Source organism: Pseudophryne corroboree, chromosome 6 (assembly GCF_028390025.1).
Source record: "Pseudophryne corroboree isolate aPseCor3 chromosome 6, aPseCor3.hap2, whole genome shotgun sequence".
NCBI lineage: Eukaryota > Metazoa > Chordata > Amphibia > Anura > Myobatrachidae > Pseudophryne > Pseudophryne corroboree.
Window position 1 is genome coordinate 799,996,157 of NC_086449.1, and position 21,712 is coordinate 800,017,868.

The 21,712-nt window shown below is 46.6% G+C and overlaps 1 long non-coding RNA gene across 3 annotated transcripts in view; it reads left to right on the forward strand.

Moving 5' to 3' along the window:
* Positions 1–13,394: 13,394 nt before the first annotated feature.
* Positions 13,395–21,712, forward strand: part of LOC134933588 (uncharacterized) — a 97,497-nt gene continuing 89,179 nt past the window's right edge. For 2 of the 3 annotated variants that reach the window (XR_010179735.1, XR_010179736.1), the window contains exon 1: positions 13,625–13,765. This is a non-coding gene — a long non-coding RNA (uncharacterized LOC134933588). Of the gene's footprint in view, positions 13,526–13,624; positions 13,766–21,712 lie in introns of those variants that run through there. The other variant, XR_010179737.1, reaches the window with a different exon arrangement.

The window sequence follows — 21,712 nt, forward strand, 5'->3', positions numbered from 1 at the left end:
ATAATATATTAGTGCTGAGCAAGTTAACGCGTTATTAACGCGTTAACTCCATAAGACAATAACGGCGATTAATATTTTTAACTGAGTTATCTCTTCTGCTGCTGCTGCTGAACCAGAAGCAGTAGTTCATCTTACCCCCTGGATTGAAAAGCCGCTGGATGCCGCCAGAGAAGAGGAAGCCGCCAGCCGCCAAAACCTCTTGAGACTGAGACTCCGGTAAGCTTGTCCACAACACACATGGTTAAAAGAAAAAACAGCGCCTGTGTCCACTAAAAGTTCCCGGAGCGGCAATGTACACTAGTAGCGTCTGGATCCACTCAGCGTTCGCTAACGTATTGATTGATCCTGGAAGTGGGGTGAGTCTCCCTGTATCCCACTCTATTGGAGTAAGGGTTAGACAGCACTAAAATTCTATCTACTTTTGTTAGTATGAATAGTTAACTTTAGTGCCTATTGCATATGAGCCTGTGTACATTACTGTGGTTTTCTTCGCAATGCGTCTGAATACGTTGAATAACTGTATAGAACAGAATTCAGTAAATGTACTCCTACATACTTTGAGATGTGTTCGTAGTTGATAATATGCTCATATGACTACTATATATTACACGTGACTGACTGCTAGTGTGATTGCTGACTTTATATATGTTTGTCAGTGGTTTCTTCTGAGCCTCAATGCTGGTGCTTGGGTTGGGGTCAGATTGATATCAATTTAATACAGTAAAGTGATTACAGTCACAGATTGTGTAGTATACTATGAAAAGCTGATTATTTATCATGTCTAAGAGCGGCAAAGGTGACGAGGTTACATTAACAGTAACACCAACACTCCTAACATGTTTATCATGCAAGGTGGGATTATCCTCTCAGCATCTGGCACATGATGGGTTATGTGCAAATTGTTTTGCGTTTCAGCAGATTGCAAGGCAGATCCCTGTTCAACGGCAGTTAGATCCGCCTTGGGCTATGTTTGCACAAACCTTATCCAGTATAGCCGACAGGTTAGTCCCTACAGCTTCAACCTCAGGAATAGGGTACACTATAAACCCATACATGCAGCTCCCTTCTTATGGTATAGCCCCAACAGCTTCTACAAATCAACAAGCTGATAAACCAAGGGTAAATATATCATCAAATTCACAGGCTACACAGCATGATACATCAGATGAGGATAGCTCCATATACTCTACTTCACCATATGAAGAACAGGTAGAAGGTATCAGCTCAGAGGATATAGCTGAGTTAATTGGAGCAATGAAGGCTATTCTGACCCTAGAGGATTCAGCAGAGCTGATAATAAAAACTAAAGCACCGGTGTTTATACGTCCCAAAACAGGGTTGAGTTTCCAGGGTCAGAGGAGCTGACGGAAATTATGGGGGAAGCTTGGACTACACCCAATAGGAAATATAAAATTCCAAAAAAATGGAATTCCTATTACCCTTTTCCAACTGGGGACTGTTTAAAAAGAGAAGTGCAGGGGGGCGTGGCCTGGAGGCTGTATGAGCAGGCTGCGTTTTCAGTGAGCTCTCAGGGACCTGAGAGTTAAATCATAATATCACAGCCTCACCCTATCCTAATTGATCCAAATCCACTGGATCATATCCCTAGAGTGCTACTACAGGTGGCGAGTACGAGCTGCGGAATCGGGGAGCCGGTTTCCTGGCTCCCGCGGATTGCGGCCTACTCAACACCCAGAAGCCGGGGCCTAAATTTTCACACTGCACCCCAGCTGAGAGATCGGCCTGCCCGGAACGATCGACGGACCGGCTACCATCACACCCCTTGCAAGGGCGTCTCAGAGGACTCACCGGAGGTCCCCGCTGGCCGGCGGGAGGAGGCCCAGGCTCAGATAGAAGCCGTGAAGCGCACGACGGGACACGAGTGGCGGCCATCTTGGAGACAGGAGAACGGGAGGCAGGACGGCGGAGGCTCGGAGGAGACATCTGGCGGCCCTGGAGGTGAGCGGATAGAAGGGTCCACTCCATAGAAGTGGCTGTTCGTCTCCCCCCCTTGGTGCCGGGTCCCTTTACCAGCTACCAGCGGCGCACTGCTCCGGACGGGACTCCCCCCTCCCCCCCCTGCATATCAGAAAGTGTGCGGTCAGAACAAAAGAAAAGGAGCGCTCTCAGTCATCTATGCTCTGGAGACGCTGGGACGTACTCAGGGGTGCGGGTCCCCATTAAGCGATAGACGAAGTCCCCCCCTCACTCACCTCATTAGTGCACACCGAAATTACCCGTGGATACTGGGAGAGCCTGTGTGTCCCCGACCCCTCTGCGGATACACCCACGGCTGCGGGTGGCCCATTGGAGGGAGCGGGAGGGAGAAGCAGAGTCATGCGACCCACAGGTCTCTCATATTAGATCCCGGAGCTGTGCAGAGAGTGCTCGGGAAGCACGGCGCAGTGCCACACTCCTGGCCCTACACCTGGTGCCACCAAGAACCTTCCCTCGGCAAGGTAGTATTATCTGTCCGGGTGGAATTGGGCTTTATCCTGATCCTCTGCAAATTGCGTCCTGCCCCTTAGTGTACCTGGGCGACCTGGAGTGCGGGATAGAAGTCCCCCTCAACGACACATAGGCACAAAGAAGAGGATGGCTAGTTACATAGCCTTGCAAGCCTTGCTCATGCCAATGTAAAGGGAGCAGTACCCCCTACCCTTGCCAATATCTACATGACATCCTGGTAATACCAGAGACAGCGGAGCCTCAACTTTCCATATCTTACGTGATCAGAACTGCCGAGCTCTCTTACCCTGGCCTTAGCATGCCGTCCAGACGCAGCAAGCCGTCTAAGCCCACGCAGCAGCTTTCATTTTTCAAGTCATCCCCTAAGTTGCCGGGCCCTAAACCCACTGGATCCTCTGTTAAAGAAACAGTACCGCAAACTCCCCCCTCTCGGGAGATACCTCCGCTTGCTTCCATAGCCGCTACAAGCCTGGATAAAGTTGAAGATGGAGATGCTCTGACTGTGGGCACTATGAAACTCCTTCTATCTCGCTTTAAAGACGAAGTGGCAGCGGAGTTCCGTACCACTCTAACAGCGTGTCAACAATCCATAGATGACCTAGGGGGACGTACTGATCATTTGGAAAATAAAATGGAAGAGGTCGTGGGGTCCCATAACGGCCTACTAGACTCCCATGACGCCTTGGAGGCAGAGGTGAAGCTTCTGCGAGACAAAGTCACAGAGCTGGAGGACAGATCACGACGCAGCAACCTTAAATTGCGGGGAGTCCCCGAATCTGTGTCACATAGCAGTCTACACGATTACGCTGTGGCCCTATTCAAAGCTCTATTACCCCAGTCCCCTTCGGCAGATTTTATCATTGACCGAATACACAGACTGCCAAAGGCGAGAGCGGCCCCAGGAGACGCGCCTAGAGATGTCCTGATGAAAATGCACTACTTTCACGTAAAGGAGGCACTACTGAAAGCATCAAGACCGACGTCGGACAACTCTTCAGCCCTTAAGGGTCTTCAGCTTTTCGGGGACTTATCAGCAGCTACTCTTTATAAACGGCGCTCCTTTCACCCCATTACGGCAGCTCTCAGGAAAGCGGATATCCCTTACCGCTGGGGCTTCCCCACCAAGCTACTGATCCATCGAGATGGCTCCACTGTCTCTATTTCTACAGCGGATGAAGGAGCAAAGTTGCTCAAATCCTGGAACATTGCGGAACCCTCAGCGGACTCCTCACCCCGTCGACTCCAGCAGGACTGGTCCGCGGTGAAGTGAGGTGGCATGCTCGGAGTCGGACACCGTCCGCAGAGGCTATTTCGGTAACGTAATGACACTAGTGACTCTCCAGCTATGGGTATTGGAGTTCGAGCTATAGGATGAGTTGCTGGAGAGATCCTAACGATGCTTCTGACGACGGTGCCAGTCTGTGAGCCTTGTGTACAGACTGGACAGTCTTTGTTAAGTAATGTTTGTTCCTCATGTTCTATTTACATGCATAAGTCCCTATATGCCTTAATATTGCAGGGATGATTATGTTTCTGTTTATGTTTCGTTTATGTGTTCAGTATAGAATGCAGTATAAAATATGGTAGCGGGTAGGCGCTACGCCACTAACCCCCCCCCCCCCCCCTTAGCCTACACAGCCGCCTTATCATGGCGACTGGTTATGATCTCAAGGGAGATCAATTCAGTTTTGTTTTTTTAGTTTTTTGTCTGTCTGTCCTCCCACCCCTGGAAATGTTTCCCCTCCCCTATCAGGTATATCAGCTTAAGCACGGAAATTGGTCATCGGAACTTTTAGCTCTTTTTGTAAAGGACTGTGGTTAACATAGTTTCTATCAATGCCAAAGGGCTCAATTCCCCTCACAAACGAAGAGTTGCCCTAAATTGTTTTTATAAACTTAAAGCACATGTGGTGGCGGTGCAGGAGACACACTTCCAGAGCCAAAATCCCCCCTCATTTACTAACACACGTTACCCCCTCTGTTACATGGCAAATGGGCCCGCAAAGAAAGCTGGTGTGGCTCTCCTTATAGCACAACATTGCTCGTTTGTTCTGTCCGATAAATATGAAGACCCAGACGGGAGATATTTAATCTTAGTGGGTAAATTGGATAATGTAGAGACTACCTTGGTCTCCTGTTATGCGCCTAACACCAAACAAATCCCATTCCTTAGAACCTTCTGTAGAACTCTCAAAGAACGTATGAAGGGAGCCCTTTTAATTTTAGGGGACTTCAATATGGTACTGGATCCCGTTGTTGACCGCTCCCGTCCGACCCGGGCCCTCCGTAACAGCCGGCCTCAGGACCCCTCAGGCAAATTTAGCCAACTGCTGGCTGAATACGCGCTGTACGATGTCTGGAGGGCTAAACACCCACGAGAACGAGATTACACTTTTTATTCCCATGTCCATAGTTCATACTCTCGTATAGACTTAGCATTAGCGGATAGATGGACATTAGCGACTATTAGCAAAATAGACATATTACCTATGTCTTGGTCTGACCACTCTCCGATCATTGTTGTTTGGGATATAAGTAAGAGGGTGGTTCCCCACGGCCCCTGGAGAATGGGCCAGCACCTGTTGGCTCACCCTGAGGCTCACCAGGCCATTCAGCAATCTCTGGACCTATATTTGACCACCAATTGCCCCGGAGACACGTCTGTTTTTACCCATTGGTGTTCCCTGAAGGCCGTGATTAGAGGCTCTGCAATTCAAATCGCAGCTAGACTTAAGCGCGAATACAGGAGGAGACACGAATCAGCCGACAGAGAGGCTGCGCGGTTGGAAGCGGCACATAAAATAAACCCCGACAATAAATCTCTTTATAAGCAACTCCTTACTGCTCGAGACAAGGTAAACGCCTTTGCCTTAACCGAAGTACATCGCAACCTACAGCGGCTAAATCAAAATTATTATAGGCTTGGTAATAGAGCAGGAAAGTTATTGGCGCGCAAATTAAGAGGACGCAGAGCCAAGGAACGCATACATGCTGTCCACACATCTTCAGGAGTCAAAGTAACTGACCCGGTCGAGATAGCGAACGCGTTTGCTGAATACTACTCGCAGCTGTATAACCTCAAGGATGACCCTGACACCCCCCAACCCACGTTAGCAGACATCAAAGGTTTTTTAGACGGGCTTTCGCTCCCCACTATAGACGCCCAGACCCGTGAATCCCTTAGCGCCCCCTGGTTAATTGACGAAGTCATAGCAGCCATAGATTCCTGTCCAATAAATAAGGCCCCTGGCCCAGATGGGTATCCCTCCAACTTCTACAAAACATTCAAACTAACCCTTGCTCCACTCTTATTGTCAGTATATAATGAAGCCTCTGGTTCCAAATGCTTCCCGAGAGAGATGTTGGAGGCCAGAATAGTCACCATCCCTAAACCAGGAAAATCCCCTACAGTGGTTCAGAACTACCGCCCTATAGCATTGCTGAACACTGACCTTAAATTGTTCGCCAAAATGGTGGCAAATAGGATCGCCCCTCTCCTGCCAAGTTTGATTAACTCAGACCAGGTAGGTTTTGTTCTGGGCAGACAAGCGTCGGATAACACACGTAGAGTTATTAACTTAATTGACCGCTGCCAGGCCCGGAACGAACCTCTCCTGCTTCTATCTCTGGATGCAGAAAGAGCATTCGATAGGATCCATTGGGACTACCTAAGGGTTACCCTGGGTCATTTTGGATTTGAGGGTAGAATACTTGATTCTATATTGGCTTTGTACTCCTCACCCTCGGCTTCGGTTTTCACCAATGGGTACAACTCCTCCATATTTAATATTACTAATGGGACCCGGCAGGGTTGCCCACTATCACCCCTGATTTTTGTGCTAGCGGTGGAGCCTCTAGCGGAACAAATTAGGATGTCAGATTCAATTATAGGCCCAGAAGTGGGGGGGATGCCGCATAAAATCTGTCTCTTTGCGGATGATATTCTGGTGTGTCTTAGAGAGCCGGAGGCGTCCTTACCCCATCTACATTCGATATTAGACTCATATGCAGCGGTTTCCTATTACAAGCTAAATACTACTAAGACCGAGGCCCTCCCTTTGAATATATCCGACAGCACTCTTAGTCGTCTAAAGAATGATTATAAGTATGCGTGGCAATTTAGGTCACTTAAATATCTGGGTGTTCATATATCTAGGGGGCGGGACTTAATAGGATGCAACTATGACCCTCTTTATCGTACATTTGAATTGATGATTAAAGACTGGATGATGCAGGAGGTCTCCTGGGTCGGACGGGTGGCGGCGGCAAAGATGGTCCTTTTGCCAAAGTTGATGTACCTGTTTCGCACCATCCCAAGAGCTTTCCCCAAAGATGTTTGTAACAGATTCAATCGGCTTTTGACTAAATATATATGGGGAGGCTCGAAGCCGAGAATAGCGAAATCCACATTGACGGCACCTAAATGGAACGGGGGTGTTGCGTATCCAGATCTAGAGAGATACCATATCGCTTGTTTACTTACACAGGCTAAAGACTGGTTCACTCAGAGCAAGTCTAAACCATGGGTATCCCTGGAGCGAGACGCGATATCCCCCTTCACAGTATCGGATTTGTTGTGGTTGCCCACTAACTCAGTTCCAACCAGAGTTGCTGAATGTCCAGCAGTACACACAACCCTGATGGCATGGAAAGAAGTAATTAAATCTCTCCCTCCTGGTGCTATCCCCTCCCCCCAGTTGTCCCTCCACACTATAGCCCTACTGATACCAGACATGCAATTATACCATTGGCAGGACTTAGGCCTCACTACCCTAAAGGATGTCCTCCAGGACGGCACCTTAGTTTCCTTCTCCCTGCTCCAAGAACAGTTTCAGATTCCCAAACAGGACTTTCATAAATATCTACAACTGCGACATTGGCTTCAAAGTTGCTTGCCAAATCGAGTTCCACATACTGATTTCCCTAAACTACTGATGTCACTTCTTACACCCAGCGGCAACAGAGGAGGCATATCACGATGGTACCAGTATCTTGTAACAGAGGCCCATCATGGAGTTTTCCCTGCACAGACCAAATGGGAAAGGGATCTCCCTGCAGCCTTCACTGAAGATGTATGGAGAGATATCTTTAAATCTTGTTTTAGAATTTCTAAATGCGTGAATCATTGTGAAATGTATTACAAATTGGTACATAGGGTATATCTAACGCCAGATCGCCTGCACAAAATCTGGCCAGATGTCTCCGCTAGTTGCTGGAGAAACTGCGGGATGGTGGGAGATATCCTACATATATTTTGGCTGTGCCCAATAATTCGGGCGCTATGGAGGGAAGTGTTTCTACTTATTTCCCACGTACTGGGAGTGGTACTTTTGCCCGAACCTCTCTTGGCGCTTTTCCATTACTATGGGAAGGAAATGTCCAGCGGAGATAGATACCTATTAGGCCATATCCTTATAGCCTCTAAAGCCGCCATCGCCTCCAAATGGAAATCAGCAACTGTCCCCACTATTTCTATGATAGAAAATAAAGTCCATCAACATTATGTTTTCGAAACAGCACAGGCCAAGTATTCCTCAGGAAATACCTCTATTAGCAAGAAATGGATTAAATGGTCCCTATACAAGGAGGGTTCGGGCCAGATAGGTGCCCCTTGGGCTTCGATTTCTACTCCAGACCTCTCCGTGCTTCGCTCCCCCAGTCCATTCCAGACATTAACGGGTTAAAGTGAAGTAGACCTTTTGCTTTACACTCTACTGTATTCTCATTGTTGCATTATGATACCCCTGATTTGTACTCCCCCCCCCCCCCAATGTCTTTAATGTCTTTATTAGTTTTGTTTTATGTATGTCTCTTTACCCTCATCCAGATTGTTTAAACCAATTCACATATACATATTTATGTAATCTGTGTGAAAATTCAATAAAAATGTAATATTAAAAAAAAAAAAAAGAGAAGTGCCTCCTAAGATAGATACGCATGTCATTCGTTTTGTGCGAAAATCTATTTTGCCTTTGTCATAAACATCATTAAATGATGTCAGAGACAGAAGAGTGGATGGGTTTGTGAAAAACATATTTTCTCTGTCAGGGGCAGTCATAAGGCCAGCTATGGCCTCAGCCTGGATGGCAAAGGCGGTAGCTGAATGGGCTGATGAACTGGAAAATGGGCTTTCAGCACCTTCTAGGGACAGGAATCCCATATAGCTCACATGAAGCAGGCTGCGGTATTCTTAGAAGAAGCAGCAATGGATATGGGTACTATTGCATCCAAAGCGTCAGCCTCAACGGTTGCCGCTCGCAGAGCAATTTGGCTATGTACATGAAAGCGGATTCAGAATCCAAGAAGGTTCTGGAATCTTTGCCTTTTGTTGGGAATATTCTCTTTGGTAAGGAATTGACAAATATTCTGGAGTCAGAAGCAGAATCCAAGAAGGTCAGGTTTCCTGCCAGTTATAACCCTAGGCCTAGGGGTTCGGGGTTTTGGACATTTTTGTGGCAAGGTAAAACAAAAGGCAAAAATGATTCTAAGCAAACCCAGTACAATAAGTTTGGTAAAGCAAAGAAAAAATGGGCTACCAGAGGGCCAGCTTCCAAACCAGAACAGAAACCATCAGCCTGATGGTGCGGGCCTCCGCCTGGGGAAACCCAGGGTAGGGGGCCGACTTCTTCAGTTTGCACACATATGGCAGCAGTCGACAACAGATGCTTGGGTGCAAGAAGCGGTATCTCTGAGTTATGTTTTCCCTTTCAAGAAGCAGCCTCCTTGAAGGTTTTTCTGCGCCAGTCTGTCTCATTTAGAGGTGAAGGCCAGAGCCCTGCAGGAAGCAGTTCAGAAATTGCTTCGGTCCGGAGTAATTATTCCAGTGCCCCCGGCACAACGGGGACAGGGTTTTTACTCCAACCTATTTTTGGTTCAGAAGCCAAATAGGTTATTCCGGCCAATTCTCAATCTCAAAATGTTAAACAAATACATTTGGGTGCCACGGTTCCACATGGAGACGTTACATTCCATAGTTTTGGCCATGGAACCAGGGGATTACATGGTATCTCTGGATATACATGATGCTTACCTGCATGTTCCTAGCATTGTCCCATCAGTGTTATCTCAGGTTCGCCATCCTCCAGCAGCATTTTCAGATCCAGGCCATACCCTTTGGGTTAGCCACAGCCCCCAGAGTATTTACCAAGATTATGGTGGTTATTGCAGCTTATCTCCGCAAGCAGGAGATAAGAATTTTTCCATACCTCGACGATCTTTTAATCCTGGCACAATCCCAGGAATTGTTCTTGAGCCATCTCCAACAGACAATAACTTGTCTAGAGAAACACGGATGGCTCATAAATTGGGCAAAGTCATCTCTGATTCCGTCACAACGGATGATTCACTTGGGGGCTGTATTGGATTCAAGTTTGCAGAAAATATATTTACCTCGGGAAAAGATATCCAAGGTGCAGTTAATGATTCAGGAAATGTTACACAGTCAGACAATATCAATTCACGCAGCAATGCGAATGATGGGTTTGATGGTGTCAACATTCGACATGGTGGAATATGCACATTCCACTCAAGACCTCTGCAGCATCTAATTCTGGCCAGATGGAATGGAGTACATCAGACAATAAAGAAACAAATGATGGTACTTCCAGTAAAGGTAAAAAGGTAATTAGCCTGGTGGCTACAGACTTCCCATCTAGACAAGGGGGGACCCTTTTGGATATCAGATTGGGAGATCCTGACAACGGATGCCAGTCTACAGGGCTGGGGAGTAGTGTCCGGAAGATTATGGTTCCAGGGACAATGGACCACAGAAGAAAGTCGCCTGCCAATAAACCTGTTGGAACTCCGGGCCATATACATGGCACTGATTCAGGCAAAGGACATTCTGCAAGGAAAACCAGTTCAGATCCGTTCGGACAATGCAACGGCAGTAGCATACCTCAACCATCAGGGAGGAACTCGCAGCCAAAAGGCAATGAAGGAGGTAAGTCACATACTAAAGTGGGCAGAACTCAATCTTCCAGCATTGTCCGCAGTGTTCGTTCCAGGAGTTCCAAACTGGGAAGCGGACTTTCTCAGTCGACACACCATTCGAGCAAGCGAATGGGCTTTACACCTGGAAATCTTTCAGATTCTAGTAAACAAGTGGGGGTTACCAGAGGTAGATTTCATGGCATCCCGTCTGAACAAGAAAGTTCCGGCATACGGGTCAAGAACAGAGGACCCCGGAATGATCATTGTGGACGCACTGTCAGTGAAATGGGACTGTCATCTGGCATATCTGTTTCCTCCAATCTCTCTGTTACCCAGAGTGGTGAGGAAAATAAAGCAAATAAAGGGTGCCGTGATTCTAATAGCTCCAGCTTGGCCCAGAAGGCATTGGTACATAGAACTACAAAGGATGTCGATGGAGGCTCCAATTCTGCTCCCTCAACGTCCAGATCTAATGATACAGGGTCCTTGTTATCACAGGCATCTGGACCGACTGTCTTTGATGGCGTGGCTGTTGAAACCTCTATCTTGAAGTCAAGAGGTTTCTCACAACAAATGATTCAAACTATGCTCAGAGCAAGGAAACCATCCTCAGCTCGCATTTATCACCGAATATGGCAAGCCTATATTCATTGGTGCAGTGAAAGAAGTATGGATCCAAAATCTTTCAGAGTATCCAGAATCTTAGATTTCCTTCAGGCAGGAATGGATAAGGGTTTGAAGGTGGCTTCCTTGAGAGTTCACGTATCAGCATTGACTGTATGGTTCCAAAAGAAAATTGCCACTTTACATGATGTGCATACTTTTTTCCAGGGAATGCTGCGCATTCAACCACCTTTTGTTCCTCCTGCAGTACCTTGGGATTTAAGTCTGGTCCTCAAAGCCCTTCAGGGTGCTCCGTTTGAACCACTTAATAAAGTGGATCTTAAATGGTTGACAGCTAAAGTGCTCTTTCTACTGACTATGACATCAGCTAGAAGAGTATCAGATTTAGGAGCGCTGTCATGTAAATCTCCTTTTCTGATTTTTTTATCCAGATAAAGCAGTTCTCAGAACTAGGTCTGGTTATCTTCCTAAGGTGGTCTCTAAGTTTCACCTTAACAAAGAAATTGTAGTCCCGACTTTTCAGGTATCGTGACTTTCTGAGGGAGAAGTGTCACTGGATGTAGTTCGTGCATTAAGAATCTACGTGGATTGTACCAGTGCCATCAGAAAGACAGATTCTCTCTTCATTCTCTACGGATTTCACAAGAGGGGATGGCCTGCTACTAAACAGATGCTAGCAAGATGGCTTCGAATGACTATTTCAGAAGCATATTCTCGAGCTGATCTCTCTGTTCCGGCTAATGTCTCTGCTCACTCTACTCGTAAGGTAGGTTCTTCAAGGACAGCACAACATGGTGCTTCAGCAGAACAGATATGTAAGGCTGCTAAGGCAGCCACATGGTCTTCCATTAACACATTCATTAGACATTATGCCTTTGATACTTTTGCCTCTCATGACGCTGAATTCGGGCGTAAGGTTCTCCTGTCCAATTAGGAGCGTCCCCACCACTAAAAATTGCTTTGGGAAGTCCCATTGTTATCCTGTGGAAAAACCTGTACCCAGCCTGAGAAATATACGTTATGGTAAGAACTTACCGTTGATAGCGGTATTTCTCCTATATCCGCAGGTTTCCACAGGGATCCCACCCTGACCCACCTGATTTGAGAATCTTTATACTCACTAAACTCTTCCCTCTTGCATGGAAGGGTTTGCATGTCTTTTCTTCTCGCCTGAATAGGGTTCTACATAATGCTCCTGCCTAAATGCTTTGGAATACAACTGATTTGCCTGAGCCAGTGGGCGGGGATATATGGACGAGCCCGTTGCATCCTGGGAGGACTGAAAGCTTGTGATCGTTTGGTGCCAATCTGCTGTCGCTCCATCATATCCCTTTGTTATCCTGTGGAACCTGAGGACATAGGAGAAATACCGTTATCAACGGTAAGTTCTTACCATAACGTATATATTGTCTACAACAAAAATGAACCCTAACGTGATTGTGTGTACATGTACATGTGGTAAGGAATATAGAGTGTAAGCTCCACTGGGACAGGGACTGATGTGAATGCCCAAAAATTCTCTGTAAAGTGCTGTGAATATGTGTGCGCTATATAAATAACTCGTAACAAATAATAATAATAATAATGGTAGCGCCGCCCTGCATCCACGGTTAGTCCATAGATGGTTGTCTCTTACCTGAGGTGTCAGCTGTCTGTTGATGGCGCCAGCTGCTTCTTAGAGGGGGGGGGGGACTTTACACTTTTTGACACAAGAGCACAATGCGCCGGATTTAGGAGGGTCACATGGGAACCTGAGACCATAAGGACTGGAGATTCACACATCAATGGGACAGAGTGATATCACAGCTGGGGACCCAGGACAGAAGCGGAGGAGGTCTTAGTCTCTCCTGGTGCTTACAAGCGTGGGCTGGGCCTAAAGTCAGATTGATTTGAAGAGGGGGTGTGGCTTCCATATACACTGCCCACCAGAGTGATGTGAGATATGGAGGATAAGGGAACACAGGTTGCATTGAAGAAGACGTGATGGGGAGATAGAAGAGTCCCTATATTCTGTGACCCACCAGACAGAAACCAGAGGGTTCACTTTAAATTACAGTGCTATAATTTATTGGCTTGCCCATGCCAATGTTACCAAATACATTGCTGCCAACAGGGCAGCCATCGGGGGAGGACTGGTGTCCTGCGCCCTTACAGAGAGGGTGGCCCACCCCTGGCTTCTACCACCGGCACCAATACCTGTAGAGTTGCTCCAGTCTGTGTTTTAACAGCAGCCTTATCTGCGCATCAGCTCTCTGTAAACCGTTCCTGCAGGCCCGCAACACTCCACCTATATGTAACGTCACAATGTATGACATCACATAGGGGTGGAGCAGTTCGGCAGAATCTTTTTTTTTTGGGAGGGTGGGGCCCAGTCTATTTTGTCAGTCCCGGGCCCCACAATTTCTGATGGCAGTCATGGCTGCCAACATAACTACGTGGGCGAGCGGAACAGAAGTACGCTGGATAGAAAACCAATGGATCTAGTAAAAGTTGTATGAGGGTACGTGGATGTCAGTTAGTCATCTGAAGGTTTAATGTTCATTAGAGCCACAAACCCATGCAATGTGCTGCCGGCTGCGCGCGTAATGGCCACTTACGGCAGTGCTGACATCGTAGTTTTACCTGCACACCTCTATGAGGCCCCGTTCCAGAATGGCGCGCTGCGTCAAAGCCGATGAATACTCCCGTATAAGTGAAGAAGCAGAAATGTAAACGCATGGCTTCCTGCGCAGTCACTAGAGTGAGTGTGTATCATGTTTGGGTACATAGAATGTTTTCTTCCATTTAAATATCATCTTTTCTATAGATTAATGGATGCTTTTAAAGGGTTTATGGGTGAGATCATTCGCTGAGTGATATAAAGCCGATTACCTTTCTTGGTGTGCAAGTGCACTGTGCAGCTGTCTGCTTCGATATGACATATCTATTGTCTAAGTAGTACACCGGCCCGTCAGGCTGAGCTGTAGTCCCCCTGCCACATCTGCCAGGCGCCTCACACTTATTACACCCAGAATAACTAGACCAACATGGACCTAATCCTGACTCTCACAACTCTCCTGTGTTGTTCTAGTTTCCTAATGAGCGAGCCCCCGCTTCCCCCCCCCCCCATCTCTGGGAATGGAAATAAGAATGCATTGCACTAGCAGAAGCCACAGAAAGAGTAATGTATGATCTTATTAGAAAGTGGAGCTGGGGGCAGCAGGTTTCTGCTAAAAGAATTACCTTGTCTAGATCTAAAAATATAACCAGGGCAGTCACAGATTCATCTCATTATTCCCTCCCGTCTATTAATTCTCGCAGCTGATGCAGGATCTCCACAGGCTTCCACCAGGAGAGCTTAGCTTGTGCTGGAAAATGACTTCTCGGTGAAGGTGTAACCCCCGCACGATAGTCAACATCAATATCACCCTTCTTCTAAAAGTCATTAGACTAGACTTAGATCACCTTTATTATATTTATTAGCTCACATTGATGTACAGTAGCAATGATAAAGTGGGCAGGTAAAGGACAACCTGTAGCCGTCAGATCCAGGGGCGGAACTCCCAGAGGCAATGGAGACACCTGCCTCCGGGCTCCAAGCCCTGAAGGGGCTCCTGCATGTACAGCAGCACCTGTGTGGTTCATGGCGGGATCCAAGTGTGACCGCTGCTCCTCTAACAGAACTCTGCAGCGCACCCGCTGCTGCATAGTTAATTGGCTGTCCCAGGAGCTAACACTTGCAATAGGGGACAGGATGGCTCCTGCCTGGTACCCCATCAGCCTGCGCTACAGCAAATGACGGTGCACCTGCGGCTGCTGCTGCTGGACTGTGAGATGGGACTCATCGGTGAACACTGATTCTGCATGCTGCAGACGGCTGAATCCCATGAGTATGACCCTGACCCAACGGCCGTGGTCACGCAGTCCCTGTAGACCGGTTGAGAGTCCTATCTATATAATTCTGTAAGTTGTGTGTGATATCTGTATAAACCACTGGCAGTGTCAGGTGGACCTCCCCTCTTCTCCTCTACTGAACATGTAGCTTACTATCCATGTAGTTCCTGGCCATTTATTAATTAGGATCCTTTTTTATTATAATCTTTTTTTTTTCTTCAAATCATTATTATTATTATTACCATGAATGTGACAGTTGGCAGTGGCATCACAATGGGGTGGTGGCCCGCACTCGGGTGTCACCCGCCGAGGGGTTATACCAAAGGGTGCTGCACTGTAACATTACGTGTGGCATCTGGCTCCTGTCATTCTGTAGGAGCCGGCACTGCACTCACACTGGTCCCCGGGGACAACCCGCATCTCCGGGACCCCTGGAGTAATGAAACGGGGGTTTGGGCCATGAGGCCACGCCCCTTTTCCCAGGCGTGCAGGTTCGCCGCGCTCATTGTGTATACCCCACACCAGGTGTCACCACCATTAGTGACGCCTCTGTCGCTGGGGACATGGATGGTACTGTGTGTGAGATCTTACAGATAAAAGGGTCCTTTTATTAAACTCCACGTATACAGTAAAATGTAGAGAAGTGCGCGACTGTCATGTTCTAATTTCATCCTTGTGTTTTCGGATTCGGATTTTGGTGTGGTTTAAAAACAGTAAAAAAAAAAACGGTTATCATTGATAAAAATCGATAAATACAGCTAAAATCATGTCATTTTTGCAATCCAAACCCAAATTCCGAACCGTGTGAAGATTAGATTCCTTGGGCGATCTGGGCCGGGTTTTGGAACGGAGCCATAAAATTCGGGTGGATTCGTATTCCTGGAGAACTGAACAGGAACTCATCTCACCTCTAGTGAAATGTGGTTGTTACCTGAAAATTTTGCATGTATTCATAATGCGATATGTTTAAAGTATTGCACTAATGTATTAATATTCAGGTGCCGAGAAGAGCTTGCAAGAAAGTTCTGTCCCGGCCAGTAAGGCAGTGCAGAGTATAGACCGCCCAATTCAGACCTGATGGCTCGCTAGGGTTTTTTTGCAGTCCTGCGTACGCCTAGTCACCGGGCTAAACTGCGTATGCGTATGCACCGCAATGCGCAGACGCATCGTATGGGTACAAAGCGGATCGCCGCTCAGCGATGGGTTTGTGCGAAGAATCCATTCGCACAGGCGATCGCAAAGTGATTGACAGGAAGAAGGCATTTGTGGGTGGCAACTGACCGTTTTCAGGGCGTGGTTGGAAAAACGCAGGCGTGCCTAAGCGCTCACAGGGAGGGTTCCTGACGTCAATTCCGGTCCCGGACAGGCTGAAGTGATCGCAGCGGCTGAGTAAGTCTTGGGTTACTCAGAGACTGCACAAAATCTTTCGCACGGCTCTGCTACACATGCGTTCGCACACTTGCAAAGCGAAAATACAGTACACTCCCCTATCGGCGGCGACTAGGCGAACGCAGGGCTGCAAAAAAAACCTAGCGAGCGATCAGGTCTGAATTAGACCCACAGACGGAACATGCAGCCAGTGTGTTAAGACACAGGCTGCGTACATAGAGAAAATAAATTGTTATAATAGAAAATAAATAATATTTAACCTTCACCCAGGGTTCTCTAATCGGCGGGCTGCTGTTGTACCCTGATCAGCTGAGGTGCCAGCCGGAACGTTCACTGCACCTCAGCTGACCACACAGACTAAGCTGATCGTGTTACAACAGCAGCCCACCGAACAGAGATTCCCAAACGGAGGTAAGTTCTATTTTATTTATTTTCATACCCATTTATTGTCTTTTTGCATCACACACACTGATCACAGTCGCTGGATCCAAGGTAAAATGGAGGTCTCCCCTTCATAAATCCTGGAGATAATGCCTTTTTGCTGTTATCCCCTGAAAACAGCTGTTTTAGTGACATTTCCCGCAAAATTCACTTTGATAAATACATCCTATACATAAGCTTCTCCCCTAATCGGAGGCTTTAGGGGGCAGGTGAGGTGAGATAGTGGGGGGCCATCCAAAAGACTTTCCCTTTAAGTCTTCAATGTCTCAATCAGTATTTCTCAATAGCGGGATTCTATTCTAGGCCCGTAACCCCCTACAGTCACTTAGCAGAGAAGATAGAGATTTACTGACCCCAGCCTCACAAACGGGAAGTCAGGAAGAAAATATACATACTGTATGTGTAAGGAAAAGGCAATTGAAAAGCATTAAGGTCTTAAAAAGGATCACACAGCAAAAGAAGGATTTACAGGGATTGTCATAAGAGGTAGTGGAGCAATTACAGGAGGAAATGAAAAAAGCCAGAAAGGTAAATGAAAGGTTTAATTCTGCAAATGATGGTGCGGTGGCAGCTGTAAGACGTGTAAGAGCGCTGTACTCAGCCTGCTTAACCCCCCACTTATAATAATTACTGTAAACAGCAACCACGCAAAAACAATCACTTCAGGGGGAAGTCAGCCGCTGATTCCACGTGCCCAGCGCTCATCTACGCTAAAGACGTATAATGGCGTGACAAGGTTGAACTTATCGGTTTTGCTAATAATGTTATTGCTATGCTTTCATTGGAAAGCTCCAACATATTCTGTAGCGCTGCACATTGAGGGGGGTGAAGATACAGATAAGTTACACAATGACATGAATCAGGGAGCAATGATGTCACGGGTGTGGTATAGCTCATAGACAGTTAATAGATAGACAGTCATTAGTTAGACACTATATGGTCGACAGTCAAAAGTCAGACAGGGTCAAAAGTCAGACAGTCAAATGTCAGACAGTCAAAAGTCAGACAGGGTCAAAAGTCAGACAGTCAAAAGTCAGACAGGGTCAAAAGTCAGACAGTCAAAAGTCAGACAGGGTCAAAAGTCAGACAGTCAAATGTCAGACAGTCAAAAGTCAGACAGGGTCAAAAGTCAGACAGGGTCAAAAGTCAGACAGGGTCAAAAGTCAGACAGTCAAATGTCAGACAGTCAAAAGTCAGACAGGGTCAAAAGTCAGACAGTCAAAAGTCAGACAGGGTCAAAAGTCAGACAGTCAAATGTCAGACAGTCAAAAGTCAGACAGGGTCAAAAGTCAGACAGTCAAAAGTCAGACAGGGTCAAAAGTCAGACAGTCAAAAGTCAGACAGGGTCATAAGTCAGACACAAAAAAAAATTTTTTTTTTTTGTGTTTTTAAACATTTTTAACCCAAAATTGGTGAAATTTGTCCGCTCGCCACGCTTCGGGCTCGGTGTGTCATTCCGCTCCGCTTCGCTCACCACAACTTTACTAAAAGGTAATAGTTTGTGTGACATGGATAGTAAATGAGGCAAAAGTTGTAAAAAACAGAAAAATCAAACATTTTTTTTGTGTCTGACTTTTGACTGTCTGACTTTTGACCCTGTCTGACTTTTGACCCTGTCTGACTTTTGACTGTCTGACTTTTGACCCTGTCTGACTTTTGACCTTGTCTGACTTTTGACTGTCTGACTTTTGACCCTGTCTGACTTTTGACTGTCTGACTTTTGACTCTGTCTGACTTTTGACTGTCTGACTTTTGACCTTGTCTGACTTTTGACTGTCTGACTTTTGACCCTGTCTGACTTTTGACTGTCTGACTTTTGACCCTGTCTGACTTTTGACTGTCTGACTTTTGACCCTGTCTGACTTTTGACTGTCTGACTTTTGACCCTGTCTGACTTTTGACCTTGTCTGACTTTTGACCCTGTCTGACTTTTGACTGTCTGACTTTTGACCCTTTCTGACTTTTGACTGTCTGACTTTTGACCCTGTCTGACTTTTGACCTTGTCTGACTTTTGACTGTCTGACTTTTGACCCTGTCTGACTTTTGACCCTGTCTGACTTTTGACTGTCTGACTTTTGACCTTGTCTGACTTTTGACTGTCTGACTTTTGACCCTGTCTGACTTTTGACCCTGTCTGACTTTTGACCCTGTCTGACTTTTGACTGTCTGACTTTTGACCCTGTCTGACTTTTGACTGTCTGACATTTGACTGTCTGACTTTTGACTGTCAACCATATAGTGTCTAACTAATGACTGTCTATCTTTTAACTATCTGTCTATAGACAGGAACCCGATGTCACTACCCAAATGTGCTCACACTGCAAGGGCCCGATGCAGAATTTTTATTATCCTTTATTAATTTGGTGCCATAAGGGGTCTGCAGCGCCTTACATAGTACATAAACAGGAACAGCATGAACAAACGAGAAATAAGCGACTTGCAGCACAAAACATTGCAGCACATGGACAAGGCTTACAAATGTTGCGGCAGCGGCCGTCATTATACACAAATAAGCTGTGCCGCCTAAATCCAAAGGTATTGTTCCATTGTTGGCAGTGGGGAAGGGATGATAGTATAAGTGAGGGAAGAAAAAGCACATGAGGGAAGAGGGCCCTGCTCGTAAGAGCCCACAATCTAAAGAAGAACTTACACTAAAGGAGTTCAGTGATCCTGTGCCCAATGGATGGGTGTGCAGACAGAGTCAGAAGGGAAGGTGGTGACAAGGGAGCAGAGCAGCAGTGACATGCTGTGTGCTAGGGAAGTACAAGAGGGTGGAGGGCCCTGCCCGTCAGAGCTTACACTCTAAGGGGAGTTGAATGTACGCAATGGGCACTTAAGACAGGAGAGTTCCCTTTGGTCGCAGATTATAAGCATACTGGTATCATGTGTAAAAGAGTCCTGGGAGGGAGATGACCCACCAAGAAGTAATTGCAGATCAATCACTAATCCATTGCGCCCCCTGCTGGTGCCCACCCATTGCACCACCGACAGATTCCTATGGGGATTGTTCACCGAATGGATGATCCATCTATGGGCCTTGGGACCCACTTTGTGGAAGAGGTGTGCCCATGTCACGTGACGTGCCCCCAGGGCACCCCTCTTGATTTGGCACTGGATCTCTTAACGTCCTCCTGGGTCATCAAGAGGCTGAGACAAAGTTACCTTTGGGTCCTCATTATACAAGCTTTTATACTAGGAATTCTTATGGCGGCTCTACTTACTTTTGTGCCCATGGCAAATACTCGTTATGAGCCTTTATTAAAACACCATTATATATATATATATATATATATATATATATACATATACCCAATGTTCTTGTGTGACGGATGGCTCACACTGCTGCAAGCTGACTATCTTGTACATTGTAAAACTCCCTGTCCATCAAAGTGTTTCTTTCATACAGTATATATATCCCAGTAGGCACAGGCTGTATACCATCTGCGAGTATATATTATATGGGAGCCCATTGCTATTGCCAGGTTAATAAACTGTGTTTGATGTGCAGTAAAAGGAACGACCAGGCGGCCCGCCGTTGGCAGATTCATCTGAGCACTTTGCTGTTTCAAGGGTGTAAGTGATAAAACACAGAGAACTGTCTATTGAATTACACGGCTCTGGAAGGCATGATGAAGCTCTGTAATCACTCGGACAGGTACCTCGCACGTCTATTTTTATGTGTGACCGGTATAATCTAATTGCTGACTTATGAGAGAACAAAGCCACATGCCCTGTTCTCCTTACTGTCTACATTTAATTCCACCGAATAAATCCTCTGAGACAGGAGAGCAGGACGGCTTGCCTTGAAGTTATGTACAGGCACTAAGCTTACTTTTCATTTAGGTTCATCAGACAGCTATTGACAGAGAAATAAACACAGCCAGTGTCTGGGGCGGTCTAGATTAGCAAAGTTGCTGAAGAATTCTCTCCAAATTGAATTTCATGGTGGAAAAGGTCATTATGCAGAGGCGCTAAGCCAGCGATGCAATATTCAAGTTTTCCTGGTACTGCACCAGTCTGTAGAGTATTTGTAAAATCTACGTTACGCTTTTTGCAGAACTTGTGGTCAAGAAATATTGTTGGGACCACAATATTGTCAATTTATCGTGCTCTGTGGTTGGAGTGTATAAGGGAGACGTGAAGATGGAAGAAAAATGAAAGGAGGAAATCCGTGCGGAAAAAGGCCAAATGCTGTTAGGGAAAAATGAAATTCTTCAAGCGAGCGCAGAATGAGATGACAAGCTCTATTTAGTAAGCTGAGAACAGTCCTTTCATACAGTAAAGTTCTATTGATTGTACTGTTCGGTGCGTATTACCCTAGTGCTCTTTGTTCACGTGCATCTATAAGCCCTGTGATCCATTCAGTTTGAACCGAGCAAGTTAAAAAGCAGAAAAATATAAAAAATATATATAGTTAAGTTCTAGTGTTTCTACTGTTTGGTGCACTTTACTCTGGTGCGCTTTGTTCACGTGGGACCCCAGCCCCCTAGTATGTCTTATTGGATCCATTGTTACCACTCTGTGAAGTTTTCCTCAAAATTCATTCACTGCAAAAAGCCCACAACAGACTCCTTGTGTGAAAGTTCTGCCCAGTGTACACCGATGGGAGGTCCGACCGGGACCCCAACCCCCTAGCAGGGCTGCCATCAGAAATGATGGGGCCCAGGTCTGACACTCACAAGACAGGCCCCCCCCACCACCACACACCTGTCCGCTCTCCACCCCCCCAATTATACACACTTGTCTGCTCCACCTCCCCCACCCTTCCCTGCATTCCCCAACTTTACCTTTTGAGCGGGCCGGAGATGGTTGTAGTCAGGATCAGGGGGCAGGTAGCCACGGAGGGACAGAGCGCATCGGAAGAGCGACCACGGAGGGACAGAAGCAGAGCCGCGACCCGCGGCCATATTCTTAATACAGAGCCAGCCGTGAGCCAATCGGAGCTCACGGACCGAATGGCAACTCCTGATTGGCTGTCGGTCC